This window comes from Pan paniscus, chromosome 15 (genome assembly GCF_029289425.2).
Source record: "Pan paniscus chromosome 15, NHGRI_mPanPan1-v2.0_pri, whole genome shotgun sequence".
Taxonomy (NCBI): domain Eukaryota; kingdom Metazoa; phylum Chordata; class Mammalia; order Primates; family Hominidae; genus Pan; species Pan paniscus.
Genome location: NC_073264.2, coordinates 57,147,821 through 57,169,319, shown reverse-complemented (window position 1 = coordinate 57,169,319; position 21,499 = coordinate 57,147,821). Strand labels below are relative to the sequence as shown.

Genomic DNA, 21,499 nt, shown 5'->3' with positions numbered 1-21,499 from the left:
CAGTGATCCGCTTTCTGTCTTTATAGATTAGTTTTGTCTGTCTTAGAATTTTATATAAATCAAATCATACCATATGTATTTTTTTGTGTCTGGCTTATTTTGCTCTACACAATGTTTTCGAGATTCATCTATGTTGTTGTTAAGTATCAGTACTTAAGTATTTTTCCCCTCTGAGTAGTATCCTATTGTATGACTATACTGCAAAATGTTTATCCACTCACCTGTTGGTGGACATCTGGTGTTACTGAGTTGTCTGTCTAGTATGGCTAAATCTGCTACATACATTTATTCAAAAGTCTGTGTGGATGCATGTGTTGTTTCCTTTGGAAAAAATACCCCGGATTGGGACTCGTTGGGCCGTGTGTTAGGTATGATTAATTTCATAAAACTGCCATACTATTTTTCAAAATCATTGTACTATTTTAGAATTCCACCAGCACAACACGAGAATGCTACTTCCTCTACATCCACGCCAACACTTACAATTAGCAGTCTTTTTAGTGCTAGATGTTCTAGCAGACGCGTAATGGTATCTCATTGTGGTTTTAATTTGCTCTTCCCCTATGATTTCATGTTGAAAATCATTTCATGTGCTTATTTGCCATTCATATATCTTATTTTGGTGAAGTGTTTGTTAAGTCTCTTGCCTGGTTTACTGAGTTGTCTTCCTACTAAGGAATTATGAGAGCTCTTTATACATTCTGGATAAAAGCCCTCTCTCAGGTATATATTCTGCCAACATTTTCTCCTGCTCTGTGGCTTGTCTATTCATCTCATTAATGCTGTTGTTTGATGAGCAAAGGTTTTTAACTTTGATGAGGTCAAATTTATTGAATTTTTTCTTTTATGGTTTATATATTCTAAGTCCTGTCTTAAGAAATGTTTTGTCTATTCCAAAGAGGAGATATTTTAAACATAATATTTCAAGCAATTTTAAGTTGAACATTACACATCCTTGCTGGCCTCTCATCCACCAAGATTTTACACTCACCATGCTGTGCAGAGATGCTTCAGACCGGCCCCACCCCTGGGCTCATCACTCCCTCATACTCCAGATAATCCACATGCCAAACCCAACACTGCCTTTAATATGCAGCCACTCAAATTTCTGAAGCTCCAGGATTACCTTTGCATGATTAAAACCTACAAGATGTCCAGTAAATCAAAAGGGTTTTCCAGAACACAGTTCAGATTAGAAGAGCAATTTTTCTCATTATGTTATTGAATCAACTCTAACTTCTAGCTCAAGTTTCCCATCAATATTTTGGGATTTTAGTTAAACTATGTCTTTTACTGAAATAATAGTCAAAGCCCTGGAGACCTTAGAAACTTGATCTCTTTTTAACTGTGGTATCCATACTTCCAATTCTGATGTGATATGGCTGAATAACAAATGAATAAGCTACTTCTCTCCAATGGTAGCACTTTGTCTTCTGGTCTTATGACATTCCACATGATCATCCCACAGTACAGAATGTTATCCTGTGACTGTCCTCTTATTCCGAACTCCTGAGACCACTTCACGCAGGTCTACCTATGCAAAATCTCAGACATTGAAGGGCTACTTTATAATATAGAAACTCAGTCTTAAATTGCTCTTCTCAAGAGTTCAACTCCAACTTTATAATTAATAGATACTTTTCTTTAAAAATTTATCTTTTGTTGGATTTCAAACTGCTCCGTTGCGTCAAGTGTAACATGTCCCAAAGATAATTGGTTCTTCCTTCCAAAATGGCTCCTGTTTTCTACAGTCCCATTTATATCCTGCACACTTTAGACTCTTACATCCTCATTATCCTCTGTCTGTTACTGTGGCCTATTATCCTGAAATGCCTCAGATTTGTCCTTTCTTTTCTATTCCCACCCTAGATTGGGCCTTTCTTGCTTGAGTTACTGCGGTAACTTCCAACCTACTGTCCCCCAGATTTTTCTCTCCTGTCATTCTCTTGGCCCTGTCCTCAGCCCACAGAATTTTTATACTAGGAGATCTTTCTGTCCTGGCTTAATAACCTCCTTTGCCTCACCTGCCTAACTTTGGATACCCCTGGAGACAGGCCTCACTCCACTTATCTGAATCTGGACCATCATAAGTTCTGTTCCAGCGGGGCTGTCTGTGCACTCTCTCCCTATGTGTACCAAGCTCATTCTGTCTTTGAATTATTTGCTTGGGCTATTAACCCTCCCTAAACACTCTGAACTTAAAATGTCACTTTTCACAGTTACTTTCTAAATCTTTCTCTTTTAAAATGCGGCTCATTTTACCTTCTCTGACTAATTTCTCTCTTCTGTAAATGACCATTTCACTTATAATTCACTGAGTCCCAACTGGAATATCTAGATACTATCCAGCTCACAGAGTTCATGTTAGAATCAAATGGAAACCAAAGGGAAACAAGGGGTAACCTGCTGACAACAGAGTCTCCATGAGGCACTAACCAGCCCTTGAAGCTTCTGGTAAGTAGGACTGGACTCTGCTCCTCCCCTTGACATTTGCTCTCCCTTCCACTAATTTACAAGGGGACTGAAGCTTCCTGGGGAAAACAAAGGACTTGATCCTGTCCACTGTTGGGAATTGCAGCCATGTCTGATGGGCTGGCTTGATCTCAATAGGAGCCAGAAGGACATTCAAGTCTTCAGAGAAAAGTTATCACAGGGAACAAGGAGCCTGGCCCAGGAAACCAGAATGGAAGGGGATTTCAGAAATGGTCCAACAGGTGATACCAGAGTCATCCCGACCTAGTGCAGGTGACAGCATGTGTTGTTGTAGAAACAAAGCTTAGCTTTGTGAAATTGAATGGCTGTATATTAAGCACTGCAGCACTTTGGGGCTCGATAAACCTTCCTGACAACTCTTCCTTCTCTTTCCCTGCCTCCGTGTTTGGGCAAAATACAGAAGAGCATTCTTCTCTTTTTGCCAGAGTGGTGACAAGATCTCTGGCCTCAAGGTACAGTGGCATCATTCCAGTTTCCCCAACAATGACTGCAATGGATTCCCACCTTCACAGGTGCCTAGAGGGACAAGGGCCAAGTTCCATTTCTAGAGGGGCACCTCTGTGAACCTGCCAGGGCCCAGACTGCAGATTCTGGGCTTGACACTGACTGCAGAGGCTGGATGAGTAAGTGGAAGGCTGGATCATAAGCCGAGGCTCCCTCATCACAGCTGAGGGGAGCCCTGCACCCAACTAAGTCTCCCAGTGTGGTTAAGATCCATTCTCTAATTCCGGAAGTGAAGTGTGACCTTTTTCTTCTACGCAAAAGCACAGACTCAGAGTAGACATCAAAAACAACCACACTTTAATGGCACTCACTGTCCTCCCATTACCGAGTTGGGGGAAGAGGGAGGATTCATATAAAATTAAAGGGCTAAAGTTTCTCACCAATTCAGGTGGGACTTAATGCAATCTGGCTGTGAGGAAGGAGTTGTTCTGATGGCCTATGTGTTCCTGGGACGTTGGGTCCTTCTCTATCCATTTGAGGGAAGAAATAACCTGAATTTAAAAGGTCTCAGGAGCTGCAACTATAGTAATACAAACTAGGTGACTATCCTCATTCCTTAAACTGCTCTGGAGCTCTTCCTTTCAGGAGGCCAGCTAATGTTGGCCTGTCTATGAAAGAGAGCAGCCAGGCACGAAGGCTGCACTGTCTTGTCAAATCATATGTGACCAGGCTAAAGTATCCCACCCTTTAAAATCATATGGCTACAGCTATTCCCACACTTGCATTTCAAGCATAGCATTGCCACCTACATGCAAAATATCATATTATAATCAAATTGTGTCAGTCATATACATGTATAGTCCATAAATTTCAACTACACTAGAGCACAAGCTGATGACTAAAGAAAGAAAATATCATTGCAAAGTGGCATTCGCTTAGGGAGCCTGAGGCCACAAAAATGAGAGTGTGCTAGGGTCTCTACCAAGACATTATCCGATGCTACCTTGTATTTTGTGAGGCTTTGGTGAGGCTATCTGTCTTCAAGGCCCAGTAGCAACATACCACCTTTGCACTGGGTGTGGAGGTTTCTGGCACTATTAGTATTATAGAAGGTGAACTGTGTAATAGGCTGGATTTGTAATAGGTTGTGATAGAAGTTGAACTGTGTAATAGGTTGGATCTGGCACTATTAGTATTATAGAAGTTGTAATGTGTGATAGGTTGGAAAGGGAAATGAATTTCCTTTTGCATTTGTTTTATAAGTTTAAAATATGTCAAAGTTCACCTTATGCTATAAAATTCTGTATACACATCCAACAGAAGGAAAAAAATGTTATTCTTCTAGATTTTACCTTCAGGGTTTTTTAATATAAATAAAACATATAATTATGGTTAAAGTGCAAATTCTTGTTTCCCGCTTCAGCACTATTTATTCCCTTTTCTTTCCTCCTACAATCAACCTTTCCTGTTTTTTGAGCTCCACGTATATGTTTTTAATCTTTTTTCCTCTTAAATTTGTATCCGTGAACAATGTATAGTACTACTCTGTGTTTTTTACATTTTGACATCAAAGCTATCATACTGTACAAATCTTTCTGAAACTGTTTTTTTCCTTCTACTATTTTAAGATATATCTATGTTGATACATATAAATCTAGTTACATTCATACAGTATTGTCTTGCTACACAAAATGTGGTCTATGGCTTAGCAACAGCATCGTGTCTAGGAACCTTCTTAAAAAGGTAGAATCTTCTTCAAAGTTTCTTTGGTCATTCAAGATCTTCTAGAATTCTAGGATCAGCTTGTCAGTTTCTTCAAAAACCAGCTGGAATTTTGATTGGGACTGCATTAAATCTATAGATCAACTTGATAGATGAACAACATTGAGTGTTTTGATCCACGAACACAGTATCTCTCCATTTATTTAGGTCTTCTTTAATTTCTCTTGACAATCCTTTTTAGTTTTAGTATAAAAGTCCTGCATATATTTTGTCAAATGTATTCCCATATATTTTGTATCTTTGATGCTATTGTAAATAGTACTGTCTTTAAATTTATGTCTACTGCTAGTATAAAGAAATACAACTGATTTTTAAATTATCTACCTCATATCATGCCGCTTTAGTTTTTGTTGTTGTTGTTGTTGTTGTTGTTTTTGGAGATTTGGTAGAATTTTCTCCATACACAATCATGTTGTCTGCAAGTAAAGACAAGTTTTACCTCTTCCTTTCCAGGCTTTATGCTCACTTTCTTCTTCCTCCTCCGCTTTCCTCTTCCTCTTCCTCCACATCCTCCTTCTTCTCCTTCTTCTTCTTTGTTGGCTTAGCAGTTACAACCTTTTCTGTTTTATATTAGTGGTTGCTTTAAGGGTTACAGAATATATCTTTCATTAATCACAGTCTACCTTCAAGTGATATTATTCTACTTCACATGTAGTGCAAGAACCTTATACCAGTATACTTTCATTTCTCTCCTCTGGGCCTTTGTCTATTGTTCTCATACATTTTGCTTCTACATATGTTATAAACCTCACAACACATTGTTACTATTTTGGTTTTAGATGGCCACTTATTTTGAAATGACTAAAAATAAGAAAAATATTTGCTATATTTACAGGTGTGCCTCATACTTTTATATGTAGATTCTGATTTCCATCTGATACTTGGTGGACTAATTTCCTCCTCCTGAAGACTTTCTTTAATGTCATAGAAATGCAGGTTTGCTGGTGATGGATTCTTTTAGCTTTTGTATGTTCAAAAGTCTTTGTTTTTGGTAAGTATTTCTGAACTACCCCTAGTTTAGAATGCCAGAATTTTTTGTTAACTTTTAATACTCCAAAGATGTTGTTCCACTGTTTCCTGGCTTGCACTGTTTCTAGTGACTAAATGCAAATTTTAACCTGTGTTTTCCTAAAAATAATGTATCTTTTTTCCCTGGCCACTTTTAAGATTTTCTCCTCATCACCAGTTTTAAGCAATTTGATTATGTCCTCAGTGTCATTTTCCTCATTTGTGTGTGTGTGTGTGTGTGGTTTATTGAGCTTCTTGAAATGGTACGATTATAATTTGCAAGAAATGGAAAACATTTTGGTCATTAAGTTTCATATATATAATATATATTATATATAACATATATATTATATATGTTATATATAATATTATATATTATATATAATATTATATATTATATATAATATATATAATATTATATATTATATATAATATTATATATATTATATATGTTATATATAATATATAACATATATTATATATAACATTTTATAAATATATATTTATATATAAATTTTATATATAAATATATATATCAAATATATATATTTTATATATATTTATATATTATATATATTTTTATATATATATTTTATATATATATATATATATTACTCACTTCTCCTTTTCTCACCTTCTTGGACTCTAAAACGTATATATTAGGCCACCTGAAATTATCCCACAGCTCACTGATGCTCTGCTTTTCTTTTCTTTTTTTAGTCTTTTCTCTCTCTGTTTAATTTTGGTTTCAATTGCTGTGTCTTTAAGTTTACTACATTTTCTTTGTTGGTGTCTAACAACAAAGAACAGAGAGACCAATGAATGAAAGCATGGAGAATAAAGTGCAGAAAACTAAGTTAGTTAGTGTTCCTGAATCTTAAAGTCCAGGGGGAAAAATGAAGAGTGTTAAAGCTGACAAGGTGTGGCCAGTGCCAGATAAAATAAGACCTCAAATAACTTAAGCATGTTAGACTTTGACCTATAGGTCACTGATTCTCAAACTTCAGTGTAGATAGGAATTACTTGAGGAGCTTGTTAAAATGTTGACTTGTTGACTTCTTAAAATGCTTGCTCAGACAAGCCCTGTTTGAATTTGCAATCCACAAAACTGTGAGATATAATAAAATGATGATTTTTTTTAAGCCACTGAGTTGTTGCACAAAGTTTTGTTGGGTAGCAACAGACAACCAACACAGAATCAGGCCTCATATGCACTGGCTACATATTAAAATCACTTAGGGAGCTTTTTAAAAATATTGATTCCCAAATTCTAACCTTAGGGACTTGATTCAATTGGTCTGAAGTGAGGCTTAGGTATTGATAGTTTTAAGCTCCCAAGATAATGCCTTATAATAGACTCTATATAGATTTTGATGTGCAGCAGAGTTTAAGGCCATTGCAACAGGTGTTGAAGAACCATGGAACAGGTTTGAGCAGGTAACTGATGTAATCAAGCTTGTGTATAATACCATCATTGTCAACTACACAGAAGACAGAGCTGAGTTGAAGACTGGATCTAGGAAAATCAACTAGGAAGCTGCTGCAGAAATCTAGGTGGGAAACGACAGGGGCTTGAACTAGGACAGTGGTAGCAGGGCTGGAGAGGACAAGATGAATGAGAAAGATTTAGATGACAAAACAGGTAGTTCTTGGATAGCGAATATGAGAGATGAGGCAAAGGAAGGAGCTCTACATATAGTTGAGGAATGCAGCCTGGGTGCCTGGGTCGATGATGGTGACATTCATAGTAACTGGAATCGCAATAAGAAGAGAAACAAGTACAGCCTTAGTGATAGGTTGACTTCACATTACCTGGAATATCTAACTGGAGCTGTCTGGCAGAGAGTTGGATATATTAATTTGAAGTTCAGGGGAGAGGTGTTAGCTACAGATATTGAGTTAAATACTAGCTGAGGGCAAGAGAATGGAGGTGATCTCCCAAGTACGAATCTCCAAGTATGAATCATCTGTTAGCCTGTTGGGCAAGAAAAGCCATGGCTGAGGATAGAACCTTGGGGACACCAAGGTTTGTGTGGGTCAGGTGAAAACCTTGAAGGAGGCCAAGAATAAATAACCAGTCAAATCACCTGGCTATATTGGGAGTCAGTGAGGGATACTTAGGCTGTAGATCTCAACCCCATTTCCACCCCTCTTTTATGGTGTCTTACTATTCTGCAGAGGTGAAAAGTCATCAAATGATACTTGCTTGGTTGGAAGGCAGATGAGAGGCAGAGGCTATCCTCTGTCAGCTGTTTCTGCTGGCAAGTAAAATCACATATTCATGAGTGAAGAGACAATTGCAGGGCCAGATTCAGATGGCCAGATGATGGCTTTTTGGCTTCCATGTCCCTTTATACCCATGCCTATATTTCTTATGGCCTTATGGACTGCAGCTCTGGATTCATACCTTTAAAGTTAAATAAAATTGTATTTGCTTATTGTCAGCATTTCTTAACATGTTAAAATCTCTAAGCTGCTTCAAAAATCTCGATGCAAAGTTCCCATGCTCAGATATCCTGATTTAACACAGCGAAGGAGTGGTCCAGGCATTATTATGTTTTTAAAAACATTCCTGGTATGCCTAGACTTAACTATTGACTTTTCAGTGGGCTGGGGAAGGCAGACCCACCCTTAATCTGGGTGGCCACAATCTAATCAACTGCCAGCATGGCTAGAATATAAGCAGGCAGAAAAATGTGAAAAGAGAGACTGGCCTAGCCTCACAGACTACATCGTTCTCACATGCTGGCTACTTCCTGCCTTTGAACATCATACTCCAAGTTCTTCAGTTTTAGGACTTGGACTGGCTCTCCTTGCTCCTCAGTTTGCAGATGGCCTATTGCAGGACCTTGAGATCATGTAAGTTAATACTTAATAAACTCCCCTTTATATATACCTAGTAGCTCTGACCCTCTAAAGAACCCTGATACAGGTGTAGTCTTGATTATTTTGGTACAAACCTTGCATGCCCATTGTGTCTTCATGGTATGGATCAAGAAGTTGGGTGGTTGTCTGATTTTCAGAGAAGAAACTGAGGGTGTTATTTACCTTGATTTATACTCTAAGAAAAACTTAGGTTGACTTAGGCTTCTTGAATTCAAAAGCTACATTATTAATGTTTACATACCTATAAGCACCTTCCTTGCCCTAAGTAGGTGAGCTGTAAGTAATTGTAGAATAAATATTAGTGACTCAAGTAGTCTGTAGAAGATTGGCTTCTAAATCTATTAAGTTTCCAGAAAGCATTTTTGTAAGTATTCATTTATTTTTTAGATATTCATTAACAAGCTGGATTTGGGTTTGATCTGGAGTTAGGGTGTTAATATAGCATGTGAATGTAGATGAACTAGGAGTAGAACCTGTTTTTCATGCCAACGCATCTAATCAGGCTAACGTCCTTCAAGTCAGTTTTCCGATTAAACATCCCAATTATCAGTTAATTGCTAGAGAATAGATGGAACTGACTCATTTATCTTCAAATTCCAAGCTGGAAGCCTCAAATGAACAAGAATAATTCTAGCTCCACAGTTAGCTAAAAGCCAGGCTAAACCTGGCCAGTGTCACTGTAAAATATGTCCTCAGGCTTCATAACCCTAGCATATAGTACCAAAGAGATTTAACCTCAATAGGGTGTTTTGAAGAGCGCTATCACAGCAGAGAGCTAAAATCCAATAGCACAAACCACATGGATCCACATTTCTCAAGATAAATACTTCACATGACTCCTTAATTAGTCATTAACGATAATTAACCTTGTGGGAAAAATGACTCATCTGATTGGTAAAAATACACTTGGTTTCACTTGGGTCTACTGTCTTCTTTCTAAGGTTACAGAGGAATTGTCTTTCCTTCTACTCAGGTTTACTCACCTGGAAAGCAGGAAGACAGCTTTGGATGACCCTTCTGTCAAGTTTTGAAAGACTTGGAGTACAAATCTGATACTGTATAAAAAAATCTGATCTCTCTTAAATAAGCCTGCTCTTCTCCCAGGGGAGACAGAATGGACACCGGTTCAGCTGCCTTAAACATTACATTGGTTGATCACTGATAAATAATGCAAGATTTCTCACTTTACTGGCTTCCCCAGAAAAATCAATCTAGGGATTCAATTTATTATTTACCTAAATGCATGGATCAATTAATACACATTTTTTACTCCTGGATTTTAATCAGATTTGAAACAAATGTGCTATATTATGATACCATGAAGAAGCAAGATATGTACAAGTTCCAATACTGAGGCAAAATCCTTCTAATTTCTCATTTTCAGTACAGATATGATATAATCCTTCTAATTTCTCATTTTCAGTACATAGGAAGAAAATCCTATGAGTTTCATTGTCCACATAATTGCCAGATTGATTCCCCTTTCTTGCCCAGGGAGAATCAAGATAAATGCAATAGGCAAGAGGTGAATGAGCTATTCTTTTGACCCTAGGGGAGAAAGTCACAGGGGTTGGGAACCTATTGTATTAAAGTGGTATAAGCCTTGTTAAGAGGTTGTTCATGGATATTCAATTTAAAACAGATCTAGGTGACTCTTTTCTCCCATTATGGCTACTTCTCATATAGTAGTTTCAATTTCCACAGAAGAACCCTAGGCAATTAGTCCACAGGTGACTTGTTCAGCCCTGAAATTAGGATCCACTACAGATGGTGATGGCCCCTGTCTTACAATAGTTCAACTTAAAATTTTTTGATTTTACCATTGTGCAAAAAAGATACGTCTTCAGTAGAAACCATACTTCAAGTACCCATACAACCTTTCTGTTTTTCACTTTCAGTACAGTATTCAATGAGTTACATGAGATATTCAACACTTTATTATAACATAGGCTTTGTGTGAGAGGATTTGCCCAACCATAGGCTAATGTAAGTGTCCTGAGAATGTTTACGGTAGGCTAGGCTGAGCTATGGTGTTCAGTAGGTTAGGTGTATTAAATGCATTTTCAACTTACAATATTTTCAACTTATGGGTTTATGGGGATGTAACCCCATTGTTAAGTCAAGGAGCATCTGCAATAGAACCTATAGCACTTGCTTGAGATATAGCAAACCAAAAGGTTAAAGTCAAGTTGTATGAATTGTTCTTCCTTCATGTGGTGTAGTGGATGCTGTGGTACAGCACCCAAATCCTGCTGTTAGAATCTAGACCCTCATTCCCTCAGCTTCCTGCGGTGTTGGCTGCTGAAGGGTCACAGCAAAGTTACCCTTTAAAAATTGCCCAGAGCTGAAGGGAGTTACCTCGCCCGATGTTATGCCCTCTCTCTCCCAGGCTGGTCAGCATATAGGGTGGAGAGGGAACATGAGTGTGGGTGTGGATGTGGGTAGTGGTGGCTATACAAAGGCTCAGACCCTTTCCTCGATTTGCATAATTCTGAAGGGCCACTCAAGCTCCAGAGGTTCCTATGGGATCAAAAGAGGACTCTGTTGCAACCGCATCACCATTCATTTCCCTCTGCCCAGTCTTGCTTCCTTCATTTCCTGAAGGGTATTGTTTCTCAGCGTACTCCCAATAAACCGCCTGCAAATAGATCTGCATCTCAAGGTAAGCCACATCTCTACCACCCTTTGCAAAGCAAAATATGGGCACAACTCAGTTCCTAGAAGTATCCTAGGTCATTTGCATTTGGTATATTCAGATAAATAATTACAATGTTGAAAAACTTCATTGATTTGGGCCAAGTTAGCGTTTGTCACCCTTTAGACATCATGTAACTGGGTACTTTTAGAATAATATAGTGACTTTTCTTCCTAAATGGACAACTGCACCTGTATTTATTTGGTTTGTAAAACATTGTGCATATATCTAGTATGCAATGTTTAAAGTAGATTAAGTCTCTAACGTGCTGGAGTGTTTTCAGCACTCAGGTACTTTAGAAGCACTCTAAAAATTGATCCGCTAACTACAGATTATTTTCTTCTGTTTAAAGCCGATCATCAAAGGGCCTTGTTTTGGAAACATGTCATTATTTTAGTTCTGTCAGTGATTTATTCTAAAAATTCTTCCATTTACTCCAAGTTATTGTCTTTTTTTACTATTATGATTAGGGATGTCTAAATTAACAATAAAGTGCCGTTAGTCAAATCAGCATATGTTAATAGTTCAGGTATATTAAATATCTACTTTGCGTCAAGTACTTTCTATGTATAAATTCATATAATTCTTACATGAGATAAGTGCTATTGTAATCACTTTTTTCCAAATGAGGAAACCTGCACAAAGTTGCAAACCTAGGAAGGAGCATAGCTAGATTTTTGATTCAAGCAATTTGGCTCCAGAATCTGTGCTCTCAGCCACTTCACTGTCACTCCTTCAATATCTAGGGCTGAGAAAAAAAGAAAAGGGGCTAAAATATTTTATGGAGGTGGGGGGGTTGTAGAAAAGAAATATTACTCATATTTAGAGAAATCAGGGAAAATTTCAGAGAAGTAATAATGTTTGGACCAAGTTCTATAAAATAAATATTACTTAGAAGTTATAGTGAATCTCTTTCTCCTTGAAAAAAGGCTCTATAAGAAAACCTCCCTTTCTGGAAGTTTCAGCAAAGAGAAAGGGGGCACAATGGGCTGAAATAATAAAAGGAAAAACCTAGCTAACTGATTTTCTCTGTCAATAAAAATAAATCATTGTCTGCCTGGCACTGTAGGAAATTTCAAGACTTTTGATGTACGGTCAACGTCTGCAGAAACTTGGAACTAGCGGGGCAGAAGAGACACTGAAGTTGAAAAGGTACCAAGCCATCAAGTTCTAGATGGTGAATACCAAATGAGAGTATAGTTGGGTAAGTGGTAAAAGAAAGCTGGCCAGTGTCAGCAGTCCTGTCCCCAGCCCCATCCTCAGGGTCTATTTCCAAAGACTGGTTGAAAGACAGTCACTAAGGATTCATCAGAAGAGGATGTTTTACCGGGAAGTATTTGCAGTATTAGAAGTGGAAATGATATGAGACCCACAGTGCAGAAGAGTCTCTGAGACTAGATTAGAGTTGAGCTTTGTGCATTCCAAGGTTTTCAAGACTTAACCCTTATAGCACTTTATGGAGCTTGCCAACCCAAGAGGAAAATGGCAGAGTGGTATTCTTAGGGAAGTCTGTGTCCTTGGTGCTAGAGTCCCCAGGCTTTTGAGATTGCTGACTGCTATCAAAGGACCACATGGGCCCAAGCACTTCAGCGGTACCCAGTGAAGACAAAAGGCCAGACTGTGCTGAATTGACCCCCAGAGCCTTTAATGTAATGAGTGGGGTGGAGAGCCTCAAGAAGAGCTGAGATTGGCGTTTTCAATCCTGTCCAGTAGAGCTTCTGAGTCTTCAAATTTGATAGAGAAAAATAAAGTGGCCCGGGCATAGTGGCTCATGCCTGTAATCCCAGCACTTTGGGAGGCTGAGGTGGGCAGATCATGAGGTCAGCAGTTTGAGACCAGCCTGGCCAACATGGTGAAACCTCATCTCTACTAAAAATACAAAAATTAGCCAGGCGTGGTGGTGGACGCCTGTAATCCCAGCTACTCGGGAGGCTGAGGCAGGAGAATTGCTTGAACCTGGGAGGGGGAGGTTGCAGTGAGCTGAGATCATGCCACTGCACTCTAGCCTGGGTGACAGAGTGAAACTCCATCTCAAAAAAAAAAAAAGAAGAAGAAAAAGAAAAAGGAAAAAAAAGGAATTGGTGACTATTTAGAAAAGCTGTGGTATTTGATTTTATCTATGTATGTTTAACCACAAGAAAATATATGAAGACACATAATTTCCTCCTTTTTCTCTGTGTTTCAAAACTTTACTAGCATTCCCTTATTATCTCCTTCCTCTCTCTCACTCCTCCCTCCCTCTTTCTGATAGCATGGCTGGGCTCTGGTCCACAGTTTCAGGAGAACATGGAAAGCCAGCTCTCTAACTTCCTAGAGCAGATACTTTGAACACTTTAATAACAATGAATTTTCTTCTTTGCCTTACATTTTTCTCCCATTTCTTCCTCTTTTTCTTTGTATGTCATGACAATTGGCTTTATTTTTGGTACAGTTCACTTTTTATATCAAAGAGCTACCAGTTTCTGACTTTGCTGAGGAGAAAAACTCTTTTACCTTGATAAATTACACATAGCAAATATTTAGGAAGATGTAGTTAAGATGAATAAATGATTTCTAACAATGAGCAGGTAAGATATAAAATGACTGTGATATTGTGAAGTATATATTTGGTCTTAGACCTCTGTTTCCTGACATACAACTCCTAGAGTCCTTAGAATCTCCAAAGTGATGTGTTTTGTATGGTAATGAGTTGAATCATGATTGGCAACCCCTAGGCAGCTTCAGGATGGGGACTGGTCACCAGAAAGACCATGGCAGGATTAGAGGGTTGGGACCTTCAGCTCTACCTCCCAACCTCTAGGGAGAGGAGAGGGACTGAAGATTCAGGGCAGGGTTAGAAGAGTTTCCAGACAGCTGAACACATGGAGGCTTACAGGCAGGTGAAAGGGTGGTGCACCACAACTCCACAGGGATAGAAGCTCCTATGCTCAAGACCCTTCCAGACTTCACCCAATATATCTCTTGACCTGACTATTTGTGTCTTTTAAAGTATCTTTTGCAAAAAACTGATAATAAGTGAATGTTTGCCTGAGTTTTACGAGCCACTCTAGCAAATTATTCAAACCTGAGAAGGGGGTTGTGGGAACTCTGATATATAGCTTGTTGGTCAGAAACACAGGCAACATTGCCTGGGGCTTGTGACAGGCATCAGAGGTGGGAAGGACAGTCTTGGGGACTGAGCCCTCAACCTGTGGGAATCTAACACTATCTCCAGGAGGATAGTGTTGGAATTGAATTAGAGGACTCCCAACTGGTGTCCACTGCAGAATTGAGTGCTTGAGTGTTGGTGGGGGAAACCCCACACACACATTTGGTCAAAGAAGTGTTCTGTGTTGATTGTTGTTGTGGTTGGAAAGCAGAGAAAAAACAGTTTGATTTGTGTTTCCAGGTACAATGTCCTAAGATGTCCAGCCTTGCTCCTGACAGCTGCTAAGTTTAAAATTGCATTCTTCAGAACAGGAGTAGAATCTCCTTGGGAAAGATGGGGTGTTGCTTTAAAAAAAAAAAGTCCCTTGGAAATGATCTGGAAGTTTCAGAGAATGATTTTCTATAGGCTTCTTGAAACATCATCAACTATCACAGAAGAAATGTCAATTTGACAAGTTTCCTCATTTGGGCGGAGATGTCAGATATCCATAAATGACAAGAGCAGAAACTTCCAACTTGAATCCAATGATAACCGAATGTTGCAATTACGTTTTTAAAATGCTCCTGTAAAAATTCTAATTGGGGGGATAGTACTCCTACACATAAACAAGAAGGATGAGCACCATAGCCCAATTCAAGTCCCCAGAAGAGTCAGGGACCCACACAATCTAGTATTTAAGTCAAATAAACTCGAAGGGGTTTATTCAGGGTACCAGAGTCCCAGCTAACAGATTATTCTCACAAGGGATTGAGACAACAGATATCAAACTACAAACTTTATCACTGTAGATGCTAGCTAGAAAGCCAGCTAAGCATGAGCCTGCCCTGGGACTTCTTACCACTCTCCCTGAATGGAGCCCAAGTCAAGCACTAGAGGAAAGATGGTTGCCCCTGTGCAGGCAGTGAGCAGCCTGGTGTGGACAGTTTGCCACATGGAAGCAGGAGTGGTGAAGAGGAAGCAGAGTCTGAGGGCTGACAGTTTCAAAGAGAGAAACACCGGGCCACACACAGTCAGTTACCCATGATGCACCAGTGTGTCCCATGATTCACTCCTCTTCACATGAAGGTAAAGAAGGACAAGGATTCCTCTAGGCAGCAGCCTCCTGAAGAGTGAAGTAAAAGTTCTCTCTCTTCGGAGACTCAAATTCTCCAAATAGAAGTCTACAAAGAGTGTTATGTATGGAGTCTTTCTATATCAATTTGCTAAGGCTTTTGTAACAGTATATCACAAACTGAGTGGCTTAAACAACAGGAACGTATTGTCTCACAGCGCTGGAGGCTGAATGTCTGAAATGAAGGTCTTGGCAGGGTTGGGTTCTTCTAAGGGCCATAAGGAAGGATCTGTCCAGACCTCTCTCCTTGGCTTGAAGATAGCCGTCTTCTCTCTCGTCGACGGTCATCTTCATCTTTTCACATTGTCCTCCCTCTTTGTCTGTGTCCAAATTTCTTTCTTTTTTTTTTGTAAGGACACCACTCATATTGGATTAGGATCTGTCCTAAGGACCTCATTTTAACTTGATTACCTCTGTAAAGACCCTGTCTCCAAATAAGGTCATGTTGGGTATGGTTTCTTGAATCAAATGTTCCAGGAAAAGCCAGTTGAATAAATGTAGCAGTTTTATCAACTTATCCAGCACATGCCAGACAGCAAAATGTCTCACTGATGTATGTGCGCCCTTGGGGCAGCATGGCTCATGTAGAGTGCCCAACCATGCTCCTCCAATTGCTGCTAATTCTGAACAAGAATGTTGGGAAAGGAATTCTCAGTTTCACGAATGCTTTTGGGTCCCACATCTCAAAGAGAGTCTCTGTCAGGAACACGAATAACGGGCTCGTTTGCACATGTTCCCTGTCAGAATTGTTCAGCGATCCAGAGCTCCCGTCTCTAAATATTTACAAAGTACTACTTATCAGAATGAAAGAGAATGTTTCTGTACCACAATGTCAGGCATATGGTAGCAGCATGAAATAGAAGATAAATCGTGTGGGGTGATTCCAACTGGATTTAATGCCAGCAATAATTATTTTTAATCAGATGCAAGGTTCCCTTGATGATACCAGACCAGGTAACATCGGGAAATAATTTTGTCAGTTTTCATTGTCTGATGCTGTTTCTATAAATAATCTTGTAGGACCTTTTGAAGTATAGCTTTTTATCTTTTCTTTAACCCTTTTCATTCTCTCTTTCTATGGGAATGGCCTACTCTCTAAATCCTGGCTTTTGATTACAAGATGACTTTATAAAATTACATAAAGCATTTGAGGCATGGCAAATGCTCTCACAAATACACATAATTTCAACAAATTAAATGATTCCCTGCGCACATCTTACCTCTCCCAGTCCCCCCAAAATAACTGATAACCTGAGAGCAGTCCCAATCAGGTGATATTTCATTGGTATTTGAAATGTGTTAGTGCCTAAGTCCAGAAGCAGGTTAGATGTGCCTCTGGGGTAATAAGAGCCCCAGTGGGCACCTCTTGGCAAAGGCTGTGTGTGTGTATGTGTGTGTGTGTGTGTGCGTGTGTGTATGTGTGTGTGCCACCACACCCACATGCATCTCATGAAAACCAAAAAAGCATTTCCTAGCCAGCTGTGATCTGGAATTTTAAAAAATAGCTGGTAATTTTTAAAATAACTGGCTATTTGAATTCACTTGTAGGTTTCAAGTGTGTGTGTAGGGATACAGCTAAAAATCCCATTTTCAACCAATACAAAGAGGACGTTCTTGTATAGAAGAATTTGATACCAATATGTGATTAAAGCAAAGCCACATCTGTGGTTCAAACCCAGCATTTGGGTCAGGCTGCTGAGTCCTTGGCTGTAGAGAGAATTTTGCCCTCTGGGCTTTATGCAATGCTGGAAGGTGACCCCTGAAACACAAATCAGTTCACAAGCTCAGCTGCTCTCCAGCTCCCAGTTTGCTGACTGCCAGAGATGCTCTGTCCTGTGAGCTAAGGAATGGCTATTCGTCCCTCCTGGAACTAAGTTATTCCAGCTGCTTCCTTTGGTGCAGACTAAAGTGGATCCCACATAGCTGCTGCCACCCCCAGAGCCAGAATCTCATCGGTAGACCTCCAACAGGGAAGCGCTAGCTGCTGGGGAGTCACAAAAATGTCCAAGGTTCACCATCAACCGTAGTTCTATTGGGGTCAATGTGAAGATTTCAGACTTCCAGATGCACCCTTACCTATAACCGATCTTGTTACCTTGCCTTCAAACAAATAATCCATTTTACAATCTGCCTTTGCCGCTTGATCAAAAAAGGCAAGAAAAGCCTTCTTGCTTTCTCATTTATAACTTTACTGATGATCCAGGGGTGTAAAAACCTCTGAGTCACCAAGCAAAGTTAGGGACATTAGTGTGGGCACTGAGAAAGGAAATGATCCTGATGACTGGGTAGCAATTTCTTTCTCATGTCAGGTGGTTTTCAATTCTTAGCTTTTAAAGGAAGACCGAATCTAGTTGTCACCTCATATATTGTTAAAAATAATTTTGGATAATAGATCATCATGTGATTTTTTGTTTTACAAATAACTCAGACGGATGAACACAATTGGGAACTCTATTATAGCAAACCTCTTTCTATTCCATCTACTTATTCAGCACTTTGCTTAAATACTTGGAGAAAGTTATTATGTGCCAGGGACAGGTTTAAGCCCTTTACAAGCATTAACCCATTTAATACTCACAAGAACCCCACAAGGTAAGTTTTATTATCATCCCTGTTTTACAGATGAAAAAGAAAGCTCAGAAAGGTTAACTGTTTGTCCAAGGTCAGAGAGGTAGGAAATGACAAGAGCTGGGATTTGAACTCAGGCAGACTGACCCCAAAGTTTTTGTGGACACAGGCTGCACTTGGCTAAATATGGTTTCTCAGTTTATATCAATGAAAACAAAATGGGAATAAAATTGTTGTTGAACTCTACCTTATTTTAGCAGTATCTCCATCAACTAACACATGATTAAGGTGAAAATTTTACATGCCCTATTCATATTAAGAAATAAATTTTTCATAAAATCTTACTTTTGTGTTTAATCATTATCAAACTTTCTAACATATTTTTGCTATTTTTCATTAATATTTCTAAAGCTTATATTAATGACCAATCCAGAAGAAATTTTATCATTTAAAGACTTAGTCACAAGCAATTGAAACATTAAATTCCATACACACACACACATACACACATACACACAATTTTTTGTTGCAAAGTATAATGGAGTAAAAAAAGTAAGATTTGTAAGTAAAATTACTACATTAAGATAAATTTCTTTGGGGGGAACTTGAAGAACAAAAAGGAATAATGTAAAATTTCCCATTTTAAAAGCTGAGCTTATATATTTCCCTCATTTTTGGCATTGATCTTTATATATCTTTTGAGATAATAGAATTCTTTTCTTAGATATAACACATTGATTTTTTAAGTGGATAATGCGTATGAAATTACTACAGTAGTTAGATTCCTTTGGATATGTTTTAAAGGGCAATGTAAAGGTTTTATTTTTAAACGTCAATAGTTACACTATGCTGGAAATTACACCCTTCATAACTATTCAGCTAATGATGATTTTTTGGGGGGTGTCAATCTAAAATGTGCAAGGGCTACATCATTTTTCAAAATTATTTTGGAAAATCAGTGTTATGTGAACAAAAATATTCAAAGGCCACTGCTCTCATTATGGGCATCCCTCATCCACTCCTTGTGTATTTTATTTCTCTTACTCCTAACACATCCTAATTTATTCATTCAATTAATATTTGTTAAGCATGAACTACATGTTAGACATGGTATCAACATGACAATGAATAAGACAGCTGCATTCCTGATTTTATGAAATAGTGCGATGCTAAGTCCTGTGAAGTTTTTTCTTATTATTCCTTCTCTTGGGCTTCTGGATCACTTTCTTTTTTAAGTATTATTTTTAGTTGAGGCCTGGTGCCCCTGAGCAAAAAAAAAAAAAAAAAAAAAAAAAAAAAAAAAAAAAAAATTATTAAAACTATGGAATATTTCAAACATACAGAGAAGCATAAGGAACAGGAAAATGAACACTTGTGTTCTCAGCACCCAATTTGGACAAATCTTAACATTTTGCTCAACTGCTTCATATTCAACAAAATAAAACAAGAAAATGTTACGTACACAGTTGAAGTCACCTAACTACCTCTCCCTAATTCCATGTGCTCTCCTTTCTTCTCAGAGGTAAACTCTATCCTGTATTGTGTTTCCAATTCCCAAGCAATTTGTATACTTTTACTGCAGATAAACAACATAGAGTTGTATTGTTTTGTGTGTTTTCAAACTATGCAATTATATTATTTTGCACACATACTATAACTTGTTTTTTGTCCTCGATGTTTTTAGATTGATGTAGTTTATATATGTTACTCTAGTTAAATCCATTAATTTTTTTGCTATATAATATTTCATTGTATGAATACATTTGTTTAACCATTAACAATTTTTTTAACCATTCTTCTTTTATTGACATTTGGGTTGCATCTAACGTTTTGCATCACAAACAACGTGGCAATGAACATTCTCATGCACTTCTCTTGTGCAAGTTTTGAGAGTTTCTCTGGCATCTACATCTAGAAATGCAATTCCTAGGTTTTAGAGTTTGTACAGTTTTAACTTTATTAGGTATTGCCAACTTGCTTTTTAAAGTTATACAAGCTTACACTCCAACTGGATAAGAGCATTACTACTTCTATTCTGTTGGTAAATACCCTTGAATTTTCAAAATGTATACCTGGGTTCTCTTTTTTCCCTGCCATAAGGACCTGAACAGGTTTTAGCTACCCATTAACACTTCCTTCCTCATGTTATTGTTCCCTAGAGTTTTAGTTCTGCCTTATTTTAAAAGCACAAAAATTTAATAGTTTCGTAAATAAACATATAATTGTTGATGAAATTTGCCATTATCAATTTTTCTATTCTGTTCCCCTGAATTCACTTTGATGTGTATTGAAGTACATTCTCTAATCGTTCTTTTAGAGGATGTACATCCTCTTATTGTTCTATGAGTGATATTGTGTTAGTCCATTTTCACATTACTATAAAGAAACTTCATAAAGGAAAGAGGTTTAATTGACTCACAGTTCCACATGGTTGGGGAGGCCTCTGGAAATTTATAATCATTGCAGAAAACGAAGGGGAAGCAAAGACTCTCTTTACCTGGCGGCAGGAGAAAAAAGAGTGAGGAGCCAAGCGGAAAGAATCCCTTATAAAACCATCAGATCTCGTGAGAACTCACTCACTACCAGGAGAACAGCATGGAGGAACCACCCCCGTGATCCAGTATCCTCCCACCACGTCTCTCCCTAGACGAGTGGGGATTATGAGGATTACAAAAATTTGGGTGGGGAGACAGCCAAACCATATCAGATATGTTAGTCTTTCTTTTAAAAAGTCTTAGTTTTATTCCTGAATGACAGTTTATATCGGTATAAATGTGTATGTTGACAGCGCTTTTCTACCCTCAACACTTTGAAATTATGTCTCCATAGTGCCTATTGTTTCTGAAGAGTCTAAAAGTTCCTTCTAAAAAGAAGCCTCTGCCAATCTAACTTTTATTCCTTTGTTTGGTAGCTTTCTCTTTGTCCTTTATATTCTTCTATTTTACTCTAACATGTCTAGGAATAGATTTATTTTTATTTATTCTGTTGGGTATTTGGAGTGTATGTCATCTGAGGAGTCATAAAATATTCTTAGCTATTGTCTTTGGCTTTTAATTCAATTTTTATCTAAATAAAAATACATGCACAAAATTTTAATAGTAAAATATTTCTGTAAGACAGAATGAAAAACAGCAAATTCCTGCCTCACCTTTCTCCAGTCCTGATTTTTTTTGCTCCTTTGAAGCAGCCACTTTCTACTTTTAAATACTTTAGCTGTTTCTTTTAGAGTTTACTTCTATTATTAAAAATAACATTTGTATACTATTTTTTTTTTTTAGTTTTAGATTTATCTATTGACTTTCTAACATGAGGGATAACAATTTATCCCTTTTAATCCTCACCCTCCTCAAACACACATTTTGCA

The 21,499-nt window shown here is 38.1% G+C and overlaps 1 long non-coding RNA gene across 1 annotated transcript in view; it reads right to left on the bottom strand.

The window, feature by feature from the left end:
* The window catches only part of LOC134728895 (uncharacterized), a 105,958-nt gene that overhangs the window by 30,926 nt on the left and 53,533 nt on the right, over positions 1 to 21,499 (bottom strand). The window contains exon 2 of the long non-coding RNA XR_010109756.1: positions 20,555 to 20,632. This is a non-coding gene — a long non-coding RNA (uncharacterized LOC134728895). The remainder of the gene's footprint in view (positions 1 to 20,554; positions 20,633 to 21,499) is intronic.